Source organism: Echinops telfairi, unplaced genomic scaffold (assembly GCF_000313985.2).
Source record: "Echinops telfairi isolate 266 unplaced genomic scaffold, ASM31398v2 ScPeMD7_5868;HRSCAF=6743_1, whole genome shotgun sequence".
NCBI classification, from domain to species: domain Eukaryota; kingdom Metazoa; phylum Chordata; class Mammalia; order Afrosoricida; family Tenrecidae; genus Echinops; species Echinops telfairi.
Window position 1 is genome coordinate 11,914,076 of NW_022109768.1, and position 16,921 is coordinate 11,930,996.

Here is a 16,921-nt window from a genome sequence, read left to right on the forward strand (position 1 = left end):
CCAGATGCAGGACCGAAGCAAGCAGGAAGGAGATGAGAAGCAAGAAGGAGACCAGTTCTCCACTGTGTCTCTTATTAAAAGGTCACATCTCCAAGGAGACCCCATCAAGCTGGATGCTGTTGGCCTTCATGCATACCTTGGTACAGGTACGGCCAAGTTAGCACCGGCCAAGTTAGCACCGAAGCTAACCAGCACTCAGACACTAAAGGTGGATTTCTCACAAAAATCCTATAACGTAGTTTTTGTTTGCTTGTTTGTTTGCTTACTTTTGTATGGCCCAGAGAGATCCAAGGTGGCAGGCAAAAAGTTAGACCACTCCAAAGTACAAAGTACAAAGTACAAAGAAACAGAATACAGTGTGGCCAGCTCTGAGTCAGCATAGGAAGAAAATCATGCCCTTTGAAGCAACAATCTAAAATCACTGGGCGGTGTTAGCTGGTGCCGTGGCAAAGTATTGGTCTACAAACCCATGGTTGGCAATTCAAACCTATTGGTTGCCCTGCAAGAGAAAACTGAGACTTTCTGCCTGTCGTGAAAATGTACAGCCTGGAAACCCAGACAGGTGGGTCTATTCTGCCCTGTAGGCTAGCCATGAATCCAAATAACATCGAACGCAGTAGTTTGGTTGAGTTGGATTTGCTTTTCTACTTCATAGTAAGGTTTAAAAAACGTATTTACTACAAGTCAAAACAATTATGAGTATGAAGACTTCCATGTGTTCTTCTTTTGCTGTCTTTTTTTTTCTTCTTTTGCTGTCTTGAGGGTTTAATAATATTCAATTTTTTAATGAATATGTTGTACTGTTGCATAACCAGACATAATATCTATTTCATGATTACCTGAAAATTACCTTTTGTATTTAAAGGGCTGAAAGTCCTGTAACTGTTTACTGTCTATTGCACACTAAACAGTCTTCTGTCAATAAATATTGAAGAGCAATATTTTTTTTAAGTGAGGCACTGATTTTGGTTAATTCCTAATTTCGGTAGTATTCCAAAGTTGGTATAAATCTCATTCGCATTTCAGTATCAAACCATAATGAAAGTTGCCATCCATATAGTGGATGTTGTATGTTGAGTACTTTACAAACATTGCCTTTTAGTCTCCCAGATACGATGAAATAAATAAATTACTAATATTTTACAAATGAGGAAACTAAAGCTAAAAAAGACAAGGGTCCATCAACTAAGTCCACATGGAAGATGTACACCAGCCTTTGTGATCCAAGGATTAGAAATAATAAACGCCAAACCCGAAGGAAAGAATGATATCCGAGCTTAAATTGCAAACACCTGGTTCGCAGAGGCTATGGATAATAGAGGAGGCTCAACATCCCCTTGCAGGGCCCGCATATGGAGTAAGCCTCCAGTGACGCTCATCTGATCATCAGCGAGGGCGCTGGATAGCCTTGCTGTCAGGGAGCATTGTCAAGTTGATTCTGGCAGACGTAGCTAGATTAAAGTGTAATACCTTCTCATGTGATCTCCACTTGGACCCATTTTAAAGTCGTTTTTAATATTGTCTGCTTTCTTTTTGATTGAGATACTTCGGTTTTGTGTAATCATTGTTGTTGGTTATTGTTTGTCTATTTGCTTCCTGTTTGTGTTTTGTATGGTTTTCTGTATATGAAATGCAGAATGGGTAGATGTATGGAGACAGTAACTGGAGTGATAATTGCCCAGGGGCATGGCAGGGGAGGATGGGGAAATGGGGAGCTAACAACGAGTACAAGAAGAAACTGTTGAGAAATTGCTTGTGGTGATAAATTGCACAATTCTTCTTAATATGATTAATTGTGTTGTATGGTATGGGAAATATATGCCAATAAATTTTTTTGTTTAAGTCAAGGATAAGTAACTTGCTAAAGATCACACAGTTTTTAAGTAGCAGAGACAAGGTTTTAACCCAGGTTAGCTCAAAGTCTTGTGATTTCAGGCATACCCCCAAAGTCTGCTGAAGCCGTTAGGTTTTGGGAGTGGTTCGCACCTCGTTTCTTGGTTCGCAATGCTAAAGGAATTCACGTAGCAGAAGCACTTTTGTAAAATCCACGTGACTTTTAGGAGGAAAGGGGAAGTTTCAGGTTATCACAGAAAATCACAGGAGCCAAGAGTGAGGGAAATCCCAAAAGAGCACACTGTGAAAGACGGCCCAGGCCCAGGCCTCCCCCGTCCCCCCTGCAAAAGCACACCCAAACAAGAGGGGAGTACAAGGGGATTGGCCCTCGTGTGGCAGGTGCTTAGCTCCTCTGCTGGGGAGGAGTGGTTAAGCCATGGGCAGACCTCATTGGCTGAGTTTAAGCGCGCTGGGGTAATGTCATGTGACCTTGGGGGCTTATGGCTGAGCATGCTCAGTTTGGTTCTTTCCATAGGTGTCTAGTTAACGTGCCTGATTTCTCTCGGACCCCTTTGTTGTAGCACTATGCAGGCATCGGAGGACAACCTCCCTTACTCCCTATTCTGACTACCTAACAGGTGTGGGAGATGGAGTAAGATCTTACTTAGCCAGGTCTTGCTGAGGAAGGATCTGTGCATAGGCGGCATAAATAGGATGTTGGAATGACATTCCATGCCAGAGAGAGAGCAATTTTTCTTAGACTCCAATCTGTAAGTAGGGGAATTTCTTTTATTTTTCCTCTAAATATATTATACTGTGAAATAAATGAATTTTAGCAAAGTGGAAAGTTAAAAAAGAATTTTGGTAAAAGAGTTCAAGACTGAGTTCTCCCTGCAGTCCTAGATTGTGCAAGGCAATATCTAGCTTATTTTTGAACTTTCCATATTATGTTCAATAAGCATATGACAAACGTACTTGAATTACATTGAATTCTTGGTGGCCATCACTATCAAGATACATTTCAGAAATACATTTCCCAAATCGCATAGAAGACACCATTACAAAGACATTGCAATACACCAGCAGGGTTATTATTTTACATAAAATATTTTAAAATACTTTTTAAGAATTCCTCAATATTTTACCCACCTTACCACAATAATTTTCATTTTATATCACATTTTACACATGATTAGTTATATTTTCAGAGAATTGCAACGGCAGATGAAAATTTTATATTATGCTGTTTTCCCATAAAATTATATTAACTTGTTACTTGTACATATGCCATCCAAATATAATTCTAATGCTGATAAACCCATGGTCATCAACTTTGTTGTTAAGCTGTTATTGTTAAATGGCAATGAGTGGGTTTTCGACTCATAGCGACTGCATGTGACAGGGTAAAACTGCTCCCCCAGGCTTCTAGACAATAATCTTTACAGAAGACTGTCAGGTCTTTGACCTACAGAGTTCCTAGGTGGATTTGAACAGCCAAGTTTTCTGTTAGCAGCTGAGTGGTTAACCATGTCCAAAAACAGGCGTGATTTTTGCTTGTGATTACACAACGATGAACTGACATTGTGCATACATCTTGTTTCCAGGCATGTAATATTGCAGTAAATGCAGGAGGAAGCCTTGGGATGCAGTGGTAATGCCCTCCATTGTTAAGCCTGCGGGTGGAACCCCCCAGTCACTCCAAGGGAGAAAGGTGGCAGTCAGTGTCTGTTAGGTACCGAGCTTAGGGACTGGAGCCCCCAGCGAGGAGGTTGGAAAGAAATCAGGTAGCCATTGAACACCTATGAAGACCCCAAACTGAACATGCACAGACACAAGCCCCCTAGGCCCAGGTAAAACCAATATCTTGGACACACCCACCATAGGTACCATCACACAGGTAGGCCTAACTCAGCCAGTGGGGCCAACCAATACCATGAACCATGCCTCCCCAGCCAGAGATTTGAAATATCCTGGCTGTGGGAAAGCCTGGCTCTCTTTTACCAGCTCCTAGTCAGCGGCAGGTGGAAGGAGAGGGTCTCCCTCCCCTGCATGGGTACACACGCACCCATTCCGGGTCCACTCAGGGCCCACAGGTTCTTGGCCCACAGTCTCTTAGCTTCTAGGGTGCTTGGGCTTCTGGCCTCCTGGCCTCCCTGCCCCAAGTCCCGCACGTGTGGGTGCTCTCTTCCCTGTGGTTGTTGGTGCCCAGTTGTGAACCCCAGCGCAGCTCCTGCACAACTTGGCACGCTTTCCAGAAATAGTGTGTACCCTTTTGATACTGTAAAAACCTGAGACTTATTTTGTCCTTTATAAAAACTGACTTGGGTCACACAACACGCTTTGGTGTGAATTCTTGCAACATGTGAAGCAAAGAACTGAGGCACAACCCACTCCAGAAACCTCACATTTCTGTAAGGATCTAAAGCCTTAGAAACCTTTTGGAGGAGTTCTACGTTGCCCTTTAGAGCCACTGTGAGTTGAAATGAACTCAATGGTGATGTGTTTGGGGTTTTAGTAAATACAGCATTGAATAAAGCATATTCCTGGATATTTTCCAAGATACTGTTGATACCTAAGTACATAAAGTGCATTTTATTTGTGAAACTAAAAAAGATATGATTAAGAACCCCATTGTAGTCTATATGCTTTCCTACATGAGCACACCTCCTTATTTTACTAGTGCAACTTGACTTCCTTGCCTTGAATCGTGCTCCTTGTGATGTAAGCTCTGTGACCTACGCTTCCTCTTGGTTCTTCTCTGTGACTCTGATAATTTTCTCCTTTTCCTTTGCCTGCTCTTTTACTGCTGATGTTCTTCAGAATTCTGTTCTATTATCTCTATGTTTCTCTGACATCTTCTGTATTCCTTGGTGCCATTGACCACTTACCTTCTCTAGGCTAGGCTAGGTTTTCTCATGAAGAAACTAATAAAGCTTATATACATGTATCTATATAAAGAAGTTTACATTAAAGAAATAGCTAAAGGATGCATAGAAGAGAGAGAGAGAGAGAGAAATAGACAGCTAACATAACTAAAGAAGCAGGCAAGTTCCAAATCTTTGGTCAGGTGTTAGGCTGGAGGTTTCTGCTGACTCACCTATCTGCAAGGTCTGATTAAGCCACAAGTGGCAGGAAGACAACAGACTTCTGGCTGCAGACTCAAATGAATACAAGTTTGGAAGCTCAGCGTTGTGCCTGCAAAGCAAGGGAATCCAAGGTTGGCAGATCGGATGACAGGCTGCTGACATCTCCCAGGATTGATAGGAAACAGAAGGGTGACAAGCCAGATACAAGATCCAGACCCAGCAAAAAGTAAGCAAACTTTTCCACAGCAACCGCATACGAGTATATTGAAAGTAGGCCACCCTTTTAATGGGCTCTCATCATAGGGGATTACTAGATTTTAACTGCCAAGCCACTGAAAATCCTGGCTCAGTCAGTTGACACAAAACCTTAAGTATCACACGTGTATTTATAATCTTAATGCTCTCTCTATTTTTTGTTTAAATTTCTTGCTGGGTGCCAGATTCACTTAGCTAACTGCCACTGCACCGCTCTACTTGGTTGCCTCACAAGATCAATTGTGGCAATGGCCAGGTTGCATTTCTCACCCTTTCACTTAAACCGGTAACTCCTCCACTAGTTAAGTCTCTCAAAATAGTACCATGACCCACCCAGAAACTTGGAAGTTGTCCTAGCCTTTCCCTCTCCCTAACTTTACATGTAAGCCGCTAGAGTTAATCTCCTTACAATTTCCCAAACGGTACCCCTTCTCCATTCTCGCAACCACACTTTACTCCCTTCTCTTCATTTGCCTGAAGTATCACACGAGCTCTCTAGCAGGTCTCCCTGCCTTCTCGGTTTCTCCAGGGCACTGCTTAGGGTCACGTCAATGAGTATTGTACAAAACCCACCTGTACGAACATGCCTGGAAGTCATGCCCAGTGACCAGACTGCCACCAGAGCAATCGCCATAGTTAGGGATTATGTTAACCAGATATTCCCGACTAGGTGTGGAGCCAAACCTGCCAATCAAGTCACCGCCTGATGATGCCTTCTTGACAACATAAGCCTTCTGGTATCAGAGTGTGAGATACTTGAGTCATCTCTCTCTGCCCCTTACCTTCCTGCTTGCTGAGACTCTGCTGCTGACCCTGAGAGCTATTTATTGGTGCCCTGGCATGTTTTTACCAACCTGATCAATTGCTTTTTAAAAAAAAATCATTTTATTGGGGGCACGTACAACTCATCAAATCCATCCATCCATACATCCATTGTGTCTGGCACATTTGTACATTTGTTGCCATCATCATTTTCAAAACATTTTCTTTCTACTTGAGCCCTTAGTATCAGCTCCTCATTTTTCCCCTCCCTCCTTACTCCTCCCTCCCCCATGAACCCTTTATAATTTATAAATTATTATTATTTTGCCATGTCTTACACCATCCGGCATCTCCCTTCACCCACTTCTCCACTGTAATTGCTTCTTAATACAAAGCTTTTGTTTATACTTCAATGAGTGTCACTGGATTTGTTTCACCACAGCAATCTTTGTACAAATACACATTTGATTGTGTTTCCCTCTCATTACCAGATTGCTTTTGGTGACTCGCTTGGCTCACGAAAGAGTGCCTGGCTAGTGAAGAGTTGATGCTCTCAGCAGCTAATGGAACGGTTGGTGGTTTCAGTGCAACCAAAGGCATCCTGGTGATCTGAGAAATCAGCCACTAAAAACGCCGTGGAGCACAGTTCCACCCCGACACCCATGCCTCACTGTGGATCAGAGGGAGCTGGTCTCTTGCATAGCCATCATTGTTGTGCCCCTAACAGCCTCCATGACGCTCCTCCCACTGTTCTCTCTGTTGCATAAATGCCTTTTATTCGCCTCTCAAGATATCGGGAGGCTATTTTGCCCTGGCTGGAATCTTTATTTTCTGCTGTACCCTACACCAACTTTAATTGCAAACTTTACTGTATTTGTTTGCAAGTCTCTCTCTCTGCACTAGCCAAATAATTTTTTAAGGTCAGGGATCATGTTATTTTCAGCTGTGTACTCCCAATGCCCAGCCTATACTAAACCTTCAACAAATGTTTATTATTAAATGTTCTCTCAGGAACCCTTTAGCTGAAAGAGTAAATTATATGTGTTCTGAGCATTAAAAGGACCAAGTGCTTATCAATTGTTCTTGTTGCTGCTTCAAAAAAAGATAGAGGTGTAAAGGTTTCATATTAAAAATATGAAAAATTTGAATACTCTTAACATGATTCAAAATATTCATGGCAATGCAAGCATGTGCTCATTGAGAGAACTATCCATAGGAAATCAGATTGACAGCAGTAATTCTAAAGCACAGATAGTGCTTTAGCAGGTAGTGAGTCAGCCAATTGTAGTAAAACAATATGGGTGGAGATGGTAACAGTGGTGACACCATGTGAAGGATGTAGCTCATGTTATTAAAGTTTACAGGTAGAATTTGTGGAATGGCTGTATGTTCTGCTGTGTATACTTTCACCACAAATAAAATATTAAAAATAAATATTTTCTAGCAAGCCACTAGCAAGTATCATGCTGTATTCATTCTTTCATCAAAATGGATTAACAGATCACCTGTGCTGGGATAGCATGAGAGAGTCGATTCTTGCCTGCGTGGATCTCACAACCTGGCAGTGGAGACAGTTGTCATATACGTAAGGGATTGTCCTGATTACTTTATATGTGCCACATATTAGGAAGAGATTCAGGGAATTCTGAGAATTTAGAGTGAGAGACTCTATCCTGGTTAGATAGGGGTCAGGGAATGCTTGTCTGAGGGATGTCGCCAAAGCTGGAAACTTGCGTAGACCATATGGTGTGGGTGGGCAGAGGTGAGCGCCTGGATGCAGATCCCATGGTGAAAAGGAGAACACGTTTTCTGAACAAAGCGTTGCCTCTCAACTTACTAAAAATCTACTGCTGAGTGGCTGGTGAGTTTGAACCACCGACTTCAAGGTTAGCAGTCCAATTCTTACCCTGTAGCACCACCAAAAATTAAAAACAAACAAATAAACAAAATCCCCAAACTCATTGCCGTCGAGTCGATAGCTACCCACTGGATGGCACCGAACAACAACAAGCAGCATAGCTGGTGCCGCAGGTGACATAGCTCAGGGCTAAAGTGCTGGCTGAAAGGTGGGTGGTTCAATCCCACCCAGGAGTGTCTCCAAAGACGTGATTGGAGAGCTGCCTCTGACAGACCACCTCTCTGAAAACCCTTTGGAGCGACTCTTCTCGGGGGTCACCACTGGGGGCGACCAGGACTTGGAGTGGACTCAACAGCAGTCAGTAGCAGCACCTGCCCTGCCAAGCTCTATAAGGAAGTCCAGGCGAGGTTGTGCTGAATGAAAATACAAGGGGCAGGGCAACAGATCGGAGTACCATTCTTCCAAGGCTAAAGAAGTCACAGAACTGGATTCTACCACTTTATGTATACAGTCAAATGCAGATCGTGAAAATATGAAAACAATACCTATTACTCCCCAATCATGTCATCTCTGGGAGGCCAGCAGGAGGGAGGAGAATGAAAACTAGGAAGGGTAAACAGGTGACCGCTGCACATTTTATTTAACGAAGGGGTGGGAGCAGGCATATCGGAAGCAAACGTAGTAAAATGTCAAGAGTGATTAAATTCTGATGGTGGGTACATGGATTTTGCCAAGGTGAACAATGCTCACCCCGCTGAGCCACAGGGCAGCGGCGAGCTGAATGCTGTACTTCATCACCACGCGCCTACCTTCAGCATTCTGGTTATGTACTGCAGCCGGAGGAAAATGAAATAGGAATGTGATTTAGGGCCTCACAGCGTGCTGATCTTGGTGGGGCCACTGTTCTCCAAGTCCTATACTTGGCTTTGCAGGTCCAGAAATGTGAATTTTGTCAGCTTACCCTGAGGTAATAATCAGGTTTAGGGTCCCTGAGACGTACTAACCAAGCAGAGAAGAGCCGTGTATAAACTGGAATACTAATACATTCATTTACGAAATGTGTAAGCATCCAAGAGGCCAGGGCAGTGTACAAAGGCACCGTAAACTGCCTCTCGATGATTAGCCACTCGAAAACTCAAATTCTCATCAAAAGGTTATTTAGTGAGTGTGAAATCAGCTAGGGATATTCTTCATGGTGAGTGTGACTGAGCTGTGATCCGCAATGGCATCTGTTTTTACTAGAATTAATTTAATTGAACAATTGTCTGTTGAGCACCTTCCCATGTCCTGCTGGGAGACTCTAACAACTGCGAGGGTTAATTTGAGCAGCTAGTTCCCCAGGCAGCCCTGGAGACATCATGCCAGGTGCGTAATCTCCAACTCTCTACGCTCTGGCCTTTGGTTGCCACACCCCGGGTACCAACCCTGCCGTTCCTCCGACCAGCCAGAGGGCTATGTGGAGCTGGATGGTATTGGATTCCAGCTGTGCCTCTGGGTCACCTGGCTCCATGTCGATGTCTGTGCCCTAATGTCCTTAGCCACACTTACACTGGCTACACTTGGTCATTCTAGCCATTATGCTCATACCTGCTAGATTCGCTAGAACAATTAGCATCAAGTCCAAGTCGCGCCAATTCCCGGGGACCCAGCGTGTGTCGAGAAGAACTGCGCTCTGCCAGGCTTTCAGCAGCTGATTTTGCAGAAGTAGTTTGGCAGGTTTTTCTTTCAAAGTGTCTCTGGGTGGACCCGAATCGCTAGTCTTTCAGTTAACAACTGAACAAGGAAGTAAACCACTCACACGGCCCAGGGACTTTTTACTAGATTTACTCCTTTAAAATGTAATATTTATTTATTTTAGAATTCTAAAAGTTCTGGGCAATGTCAGCCGTTGGAACTTGCCAGTACCTCTATGGGAGTACCATGAGGCTTCTTGCTTCTAGAAAGATTTGCAACCTCAGAAACCAGATGGAAAAGTTTTACTCTGCTAGGAGAGTCGCTACAAGTTGGAATTAACTTGGAGGCAGTGGGTTTGATTTCATTATATACACACAGTATGGTATGCACAGTGAAATGTCGGTCTTTCTCTCCTGTCTGTCACCTGTTTATCATATCTATTCCTCTGGTGGAGTAGTGGTTAGGAGCTGGGCAGTGATCCACATGGTCAGCAGTTTAAAACCACCAGCACCTCCTGGGGAGAAAGATGGGCTTTCTACGCCTGCCCATCGGGGATTGATCTGAGTCAGCATTGACTCGATGGTATGAGTTTGAGTGTTACACACACACACACACACACACACACACACACTGGTTTTTCTGCTGCTGAAATGGAAGTTACTGGCACTTTTGGAGTGTGTGTTAGTCTGGGTACTGTAGAGAAACAAATCCACAGAAACTCATGTGTAAGAGAGAGTTTTATATAAAGGGTAAGTGCACATCAAGAAAACATCCCAACCCAGTGCTGTCCAAGCCCAAAAGTACAACATTAACCCATTAACCCATATGTCCAGCACCAATCCACAAAGTCCTGCTCCATCTCACATAACACATGCAATGATGCTGACTGTAGGAGAAAAGCTGAGTCAGTGAGTGTGTAAACATCTCAGCACTGGCAGAGTTCTCCAGCACCCAGGGCTGCATCGGGGTAGGTCCATGTGGCTTCTCCTCAGGGATGTCTTACAGGAAGTGAGCCTTGCCAGCTGAAGCAGGGAACTGGCTAAGGCAGCTGCACCCTGGTCCATCCATCAGAAAGCAAGAGACCCGAGAACTAGAAAGGCGAGGCTCACTGAGCCATTTATCCCTCCACCCTTCAATTAACCCCACATGTGTTTGTCAGCCAGGTTGGCACAATGAACTAACTACCTCAGGGTGTGGCCTGGGTTAGGTTCCTCTCCTGTCTGTTCATTCTGATCACTGGGTCTTAAGTTCTTGTTTATGCCTAGCACTGAGGCCAGCGCAGGCACCACCAAACCAAACCAAACACCAAACTCACTGCTCTTGAGTTGATTCTGTTTGTTGCATGGGTAAATATTATCAATGACAAACATTTACTAAGTGTATACTTTAAATGCAAAACAAGACATTTCACTAAGATGAAGATGTATTGCAGCAGATGCTGTCTGCGTCCCATCCAGTGTCCCCTTGTTCTTGTTCAGCACACACAGGACGATTTCTGAACGCCTTTCTTGGCTTGGGGGCGTTCTCTGACCACCTGAACCTGAAATGCAAAGGCACCAAAGACCCCCCCACACACACCACCCCCAGGAGCCCTAACCCAATGACTGCTGGGAGTTGGTGTAGAAGTACCTAGCACCCTTCCCTCCAGGGTGGGTAACACTTTGGGCTGCTAACTGTCAGGTCAGCAGTTTGAAACCACCAGCTGCTGGGTGGGATGAAGATGGGAATTTCTACTTCTGGAAAGAGAGTCTCAGAAACCCACGGAGAAGTTCTACCTTGCCCAATAGGGTGGCTGTGAGTCAGAATTGGCTCCAAGGCAGTGGTAGTAAGTTTGGTTTGGTTTTACCTCCAGGGTAGGGTAGCCCTGGGGCATGTATCTTACAGTGCTTCCAAGACTTGAATGCAAAATGATGCTCCAGAGACGAGCCAGTCAGGGCGCGATGTAGCAATGATGAAAAATACAACTTTCCTCTAGTTCCTTAATGCTTCTTCCCGCCCCGCCCCCTACTATCATGATCCCAATTCTACCTTACAGATCTGGCTAGACCAGAGGATGTACACTGGTACAGATAGGAACTGGAAACACAGGGAATCTAGGGCAGATGATCCCTTCAGGACCAGTGGTGTGAGTGGCGATACTGGGAGCGTAGAGGGAGAGTGGGTTGGAAAGGGGGAACCAATTATAAGGATCTACATGTGACCTCTTCCCTGGGGGATGGGTAATAGAAAAGTGGGTGAAGGGAGACGTTGGACAGGGCAAGATATGACAAAATAATAATTAATAAATTATCCAGGGTTCATGAGGGAGTGGGTAGCAGGGAGGGAGGGGGAAAATGAGGACCTGATGCCAGGGGCTTAAGTGGAGAGGAAATGTTTTGAGAATGATGAGGGCAATGAATGTACAAATGTGCTTTACACAATTGATGTATGTATAGATTGTGAAAAGAGTTGTATGAGCCCCTAATAAAACGATGAAAGAAAACAATAAAACTCTTAAAAAAATAAACAAAAATGAGGCTCCATTGACTTGCAGTGGTACTCTCGAGGTGGACAGTACTTTGATTGTCCAGGCTTGGGCATCTACCCACCTGGGAGCTGGATGGAATAAGTTCCATAAAAGTTTACCAGAATAAAGAAAATCCTAGGCCACTTCCCGAAAGCAGTGTGATTAGCTGTGGAGAGTCAAAAACAGCTCTGGTCCATTACGGACAGAGGACTGAGACTCGGTGAAGAAGGAAAATAATATTTTTATTGAGATTTGTAGTCGGTCTGAATTATTTATCAGACTTTCTAAGGAAAATAATATTTCTCTATTTTAAACTTTTCTAGAGAGCCTAAAATGAAAGATACCTCTTCTTCTTCTTCTCTCTGTCTCTCTCTCTCTCTCTTTAGCATGATGGATATTTTCTTTTGGTTGGAAAATGATAACACTGACCCCTCATGAGGTCGTAGGGCAAGCGTTTGGCTTTTATAAACATGTTGAAATAATATTCACTTCTGAAAATATATCTGAATTGACAGGATTTTTCAAAAATAATATCTGAAGACATTTTCATAAAAGGGCAAATATTGGGAGCAGCTGGCCCAGAAAGTTGGAGATGTCAGCAGTTTGAGACACTTGAAGCTGCACACATTGAAAGATCGGCAAGGCCTGGGCTACTTCCTGTTCCTAACGCTTTCTCTTCTTGCCCTCGGCAAATCCCTCAAAGCTTAAGGATGGCCCTTCTCCCTCTTTCACTCACGTTTCCACCTTCCCTTGACCTAGGAACTTTTCTCACCAATACAGTATTTTCAAATGTAAGAATAATAATGTGCCCCATCTTCCAATTATAGTTCAAATTAGCTAAGGAATGCTTGGCTGAAGGGCATAGAGGGTTAGTTCGATCTTACCAAAAGACTGATTATTTACTGTGCTTTCTCTTAAATCAAGGTGCCTAATGGAGGCCTAAGGGCAGCGGTAGTTCAGTGATATAATTCTCACCTTTCATGTGCTCAAAAGGGAGAGGCAGAGGCGTCTACTCCCATTGAGTGACAGTCTCAGAAACCCACATCGGGCAGTTCTACCCTGCCCTACAGGGTTGCTATGAGTCAGCCTGGACTCGATGGCAATGAGATGAGATGGGCTCTAGGATTCCTGGTCAAGAACTTCGTGCGGAAACCCTCATCTGTCAGGGGAGGCTTGCCTGCTGTGATGAGGTTAAACAGACTTCGCCAGAGCTTCCCAACTAAGACGGAGTAGGAAGAAAGGCCTGGCAATCTTTCAAATATCAGGCAATAAAAACCCTGCGGCTCCCAATGGTCCTGGGGGAAACCAGTCCTGGGAAGGTACAGAAGCAGAGAGTGGTTTGTTCCACTGTTCATGGAGTTGTTTATGGCTGGAGGCTACGATGATTGGGGACAAACTTAGTGACAGCGGAAACCCCAGGACCCCAGGCTGTCCTTTGAGCATGTGTTGTTCTCTTGAATATGAAAAACTGGAAAGGTCTTTCCTTTTTTCTTTAAAGAATCCAGATGGAGGGGGTGGGTGGTGGGTGGACATCACTTACCCGTTCACCTGGTTTTTCCTGACAATAGATGGCAAATAGCACGAGTGTGGGAATGTTGGTTAGGAAACCGGACAATTGGCTGGGTGGCACTTTTTCCCCTTTGCAGAACAGTCTCCCTGTGCAGCCATGTTCATGACTGTATCTGCAGAGCTTAGGCCTCCTCTCCGAATCCTTGGGGAGTTGGGGGAATGGTTAGGAATTCAAAAGAAAGGCTAACTCATTCCCTCAAACTTGATGTAACATAAGAACTAAAACTGTAACAGAAAGCAAGGAGAATTGGAAGGAACACTTTACTGAGTGAAGAAAACGAAAGAAAATTTCTACCAGGCTCAGTATAAACAAAATGGTACTATTTGGCATGTGATTTTCAATTGTATTAGGAGATAGGAAACCTTGTCCTTTTCTTCCTGTATTGGCTTGGATGCCTGTGTCCCAAAGGTGGTTGACTGGGGCACCACGAGGCCTGCTTAGCATCAGTAACATTAATGTACAGGGGAGTAAACAAGGTAGCCTTTTATTGCTGGGATGCAATTCCAGCTTGACATCTGTTCCAGATTCACCTGCAGCTGGTGTTTACCTCCTTAGAGCAGCTGGTGGCGTGGAAATACACAGGATGTGGATGGGATAGAAGGAGCTAAGAGAGCAAACCCTCTCCATCACCAGTTTCAGCCCACCTTAGTTACATTGCTGTTGTTGTTGGGTGCCGCTGGGTTGGTTCCACACAGGGCGACCCTGTGCCACTGAACAGAACACTGCCCAATCCCGTCCCATTCTCACAGATGGTCTGCTTGAGCCTATTGTTGCCGCCACTCTGTCAATCCAGCCCACTGAGGGTTTTCTTCTATTTTTGCAGGTCTCAGATGACTACAATCTTCAGCCAGGTTGTGAGAACCACTACCTAAGACCAAGTAAGACTCTTCAGAGGCTTCGCATAAGCAAGGATGGCGAGACTTCGTATTGCATGCTTTCCCCAGACTGTCTGGAGCGGCCGGTCCCTGGAGAAGGCCGTCATCTTGGTGGAACAGAGAGGCAGTGAAAAAGGGAGGTCGTCTACGAGATGGATTGACGCGTGGCTGCAACAAAGCGCTCAGGCGCAGGAAAAAGATGGTAAGGACTGTGCAGTGTCTTGTTATGTTGTGCATAGGGTCACTGTAGGTTGGAACCAACTTGATGGTACCTAATAATCTAAGACCTAGACTATCCTATGATTTTGTCTCACTGTTGGTGGAAATTATGCAAAAATGGAAAGTCAATATAGAAAGAACGGAAGAACCCCAGAAAAGACCGGGAGAGGCGGATTTTGTTTTCCCAGACTTGACCACCATGTAGAGGACTTATACTTTCATGGAAGCATTGGGAATAAGGAATCTTGGAATTTGGGCAAAATGTAAATTGCAAGGGACCTTCGCTCCTTTTCAGCATTCGGCAAGAACGTGTATGTAAGGCATGAGTTTAGTCTCCATTCTCATATCTACAGTGAGGGCACTCGGTTACCACCTTCTTTGGAAATGCCTTTATATTATCAGTTTAATACCTACCTCCATTATAAATGATACCATGCTTCCAGGTCTTCCCCCTTAAAGCAATTCTAAATAAATCCAATTCATCTATATAACAACCTTTTACACAAAGGCAGCTACCTCCCCCAAATGCACACATGCTGCATTCCAGTTACTGTTAATAGTTATAAATTAATCTGTGGCTATAAAAACCTTTCATAGCTATTGGGCTATCAGTCCTCACAACATCCCTGAAAAGTTGGCATTGTTTGGTCATTTCCATCCTATATAATGATCAAGGTTAGATTCAGAGATGTTAATCCTTGGCCAAGGTGACGCCAATAAATACCTGAGCCCAGGTCTTCTGATTTGAAATGTATGCCCTTCTCACAGTATTTTTTTTATGAAAAGGCACTTTTGTTAATGCAGCTGAAGATGCATTAATAGTAGTTTTTGCTTTGTTCTCTTCACCCCTTATAATAGCTTTATTGAGCTATAATTGGTGTCCCATAAAATTCACCCCGTTAAAATGTACAGATTGGTGATTTTTAATGTACTCACAGACAGTTGTGCACCCATCACAACCATCTCATTTTAGAGTGTCTTTTGTCCTTTCATCCATTAGCAGTCATTCCCCATTACTCCTCCATCTGGTCCCTGGAAAAATCTGGTATATCCATACAATGGAATATAGTTGTGCAATAAAAAGCATGAAGTGTTGAAACACGCTGTCTACAGCACGAACGCACCTCAAAAACATTCTACTAAGTGGAGGAAGCGGCCACAGAAGTCCACATACTGTATGACTTTTATTTATATGAAAAATGCCCAGAGTCGTCAAATCTACCGAGTCCTTAGCTGGGTCAGCAGTCCCGGGAGCTGACTGATGTGTTCGTCCTAGTGACAGTAGCAAGTCCGCAGGCAAAGGAAGTTTGAGAATAGTTGGATCCCATAACGTGAAAGAAAAAAAAAAAGGCGAGCACCACCTCCGCACGCACACCATCTCATCAACCATCACGCCGATACAATCTCATTTTTAAATTTCAGGGGCTGTGACTGATTCGTGGCTCAGGTTAGATTGTCTGTTAACTAAAGGGGAAAGTTCAATGTGTTACTTCGTTGTTAATAATTATGAGCCAAAGTTCTCCTCAAACTTGAGCCTAGCCTCCTCACTAACATTCAGGGAAAATGGCTGTTTATAAAGGGGTGGATTTCTCAGATGGCCGGAATAGTCTGTTCTATGAATTTGAGTCAGAGGGGATTCAACTTGAACGTATTAGTTGATTGCTCATCAAGGGTTTGTCTTGCTTAGATCCACAATCAAGGCTCATGGAGGCAGCAGTAGAGAAATGAAACCACACATTCCGGTGGGTAAAACTGCTGCCCCAGACTTCTTGAAAGTGTTGGAAAGCAAGTATTTTACCTTGAGGGCTCAGGTGCACCTGACACAAGCCACGATATTTTTAATCACTTCATATGCATGGGAAAGTTGGACATTGAATAAGGAAGACTGTAGAAAAATAGATGCATTTCAATTATGGTGCTGTATCATGCATGGAAAGAACTGGAGGAAATTATGCTAAGTGAAGTAAGCCAAGCACAAAAGGACAAGTACAACATGAGTCCACTGAGGTAAGCTTGAAAAGCAAAATGGGCATAGGGGAAAAGCTACTATATGCAGACATTTCTGGGGTGAGTTCCAGGTACTATGGCAGGGGCCAGACCAAATCCAGGGATACACATGGAAGCCAACTAAAAAGGAGTGGAAAAGAAAGGGGGAAAACAGACATGGGGAGATGGGGAACAGGCCACTAACCCACCCAAGGGGAGGGTGTTGTTTATGTCTCCACAGGAAAGGGAGAGAGGAACCAGACCTCAACTTGGTACACCAAGACATGAATGCAACAT

The 16,921-nt window shown here is 44.0% G+C and overlaps 1 long non-coding RNA gene across 1 annotated transcript in view; it reads left to right on the plus strand.

The window, feature by feature from the left end:
- Positions 1 to 437: 437 nt before the first annotated feature.
- Positions 438 to 16,921, plus strand: part of LOC123522356 — a 19,485-nt gene continuing 3,001 nt past the window's right edge. Inside the window, exons 1-2 of the long non-coding RNA XR_006680621.1 lie at positions 438 to 562; positions 14,368 to 14,621. This is a non-coding gene — a long non-coding RNA (uncharacterized LOC123522356). The remainder of the gene's footprint in view (positions 563 to 14,367; positions 14,622 to 16,921) is intronic.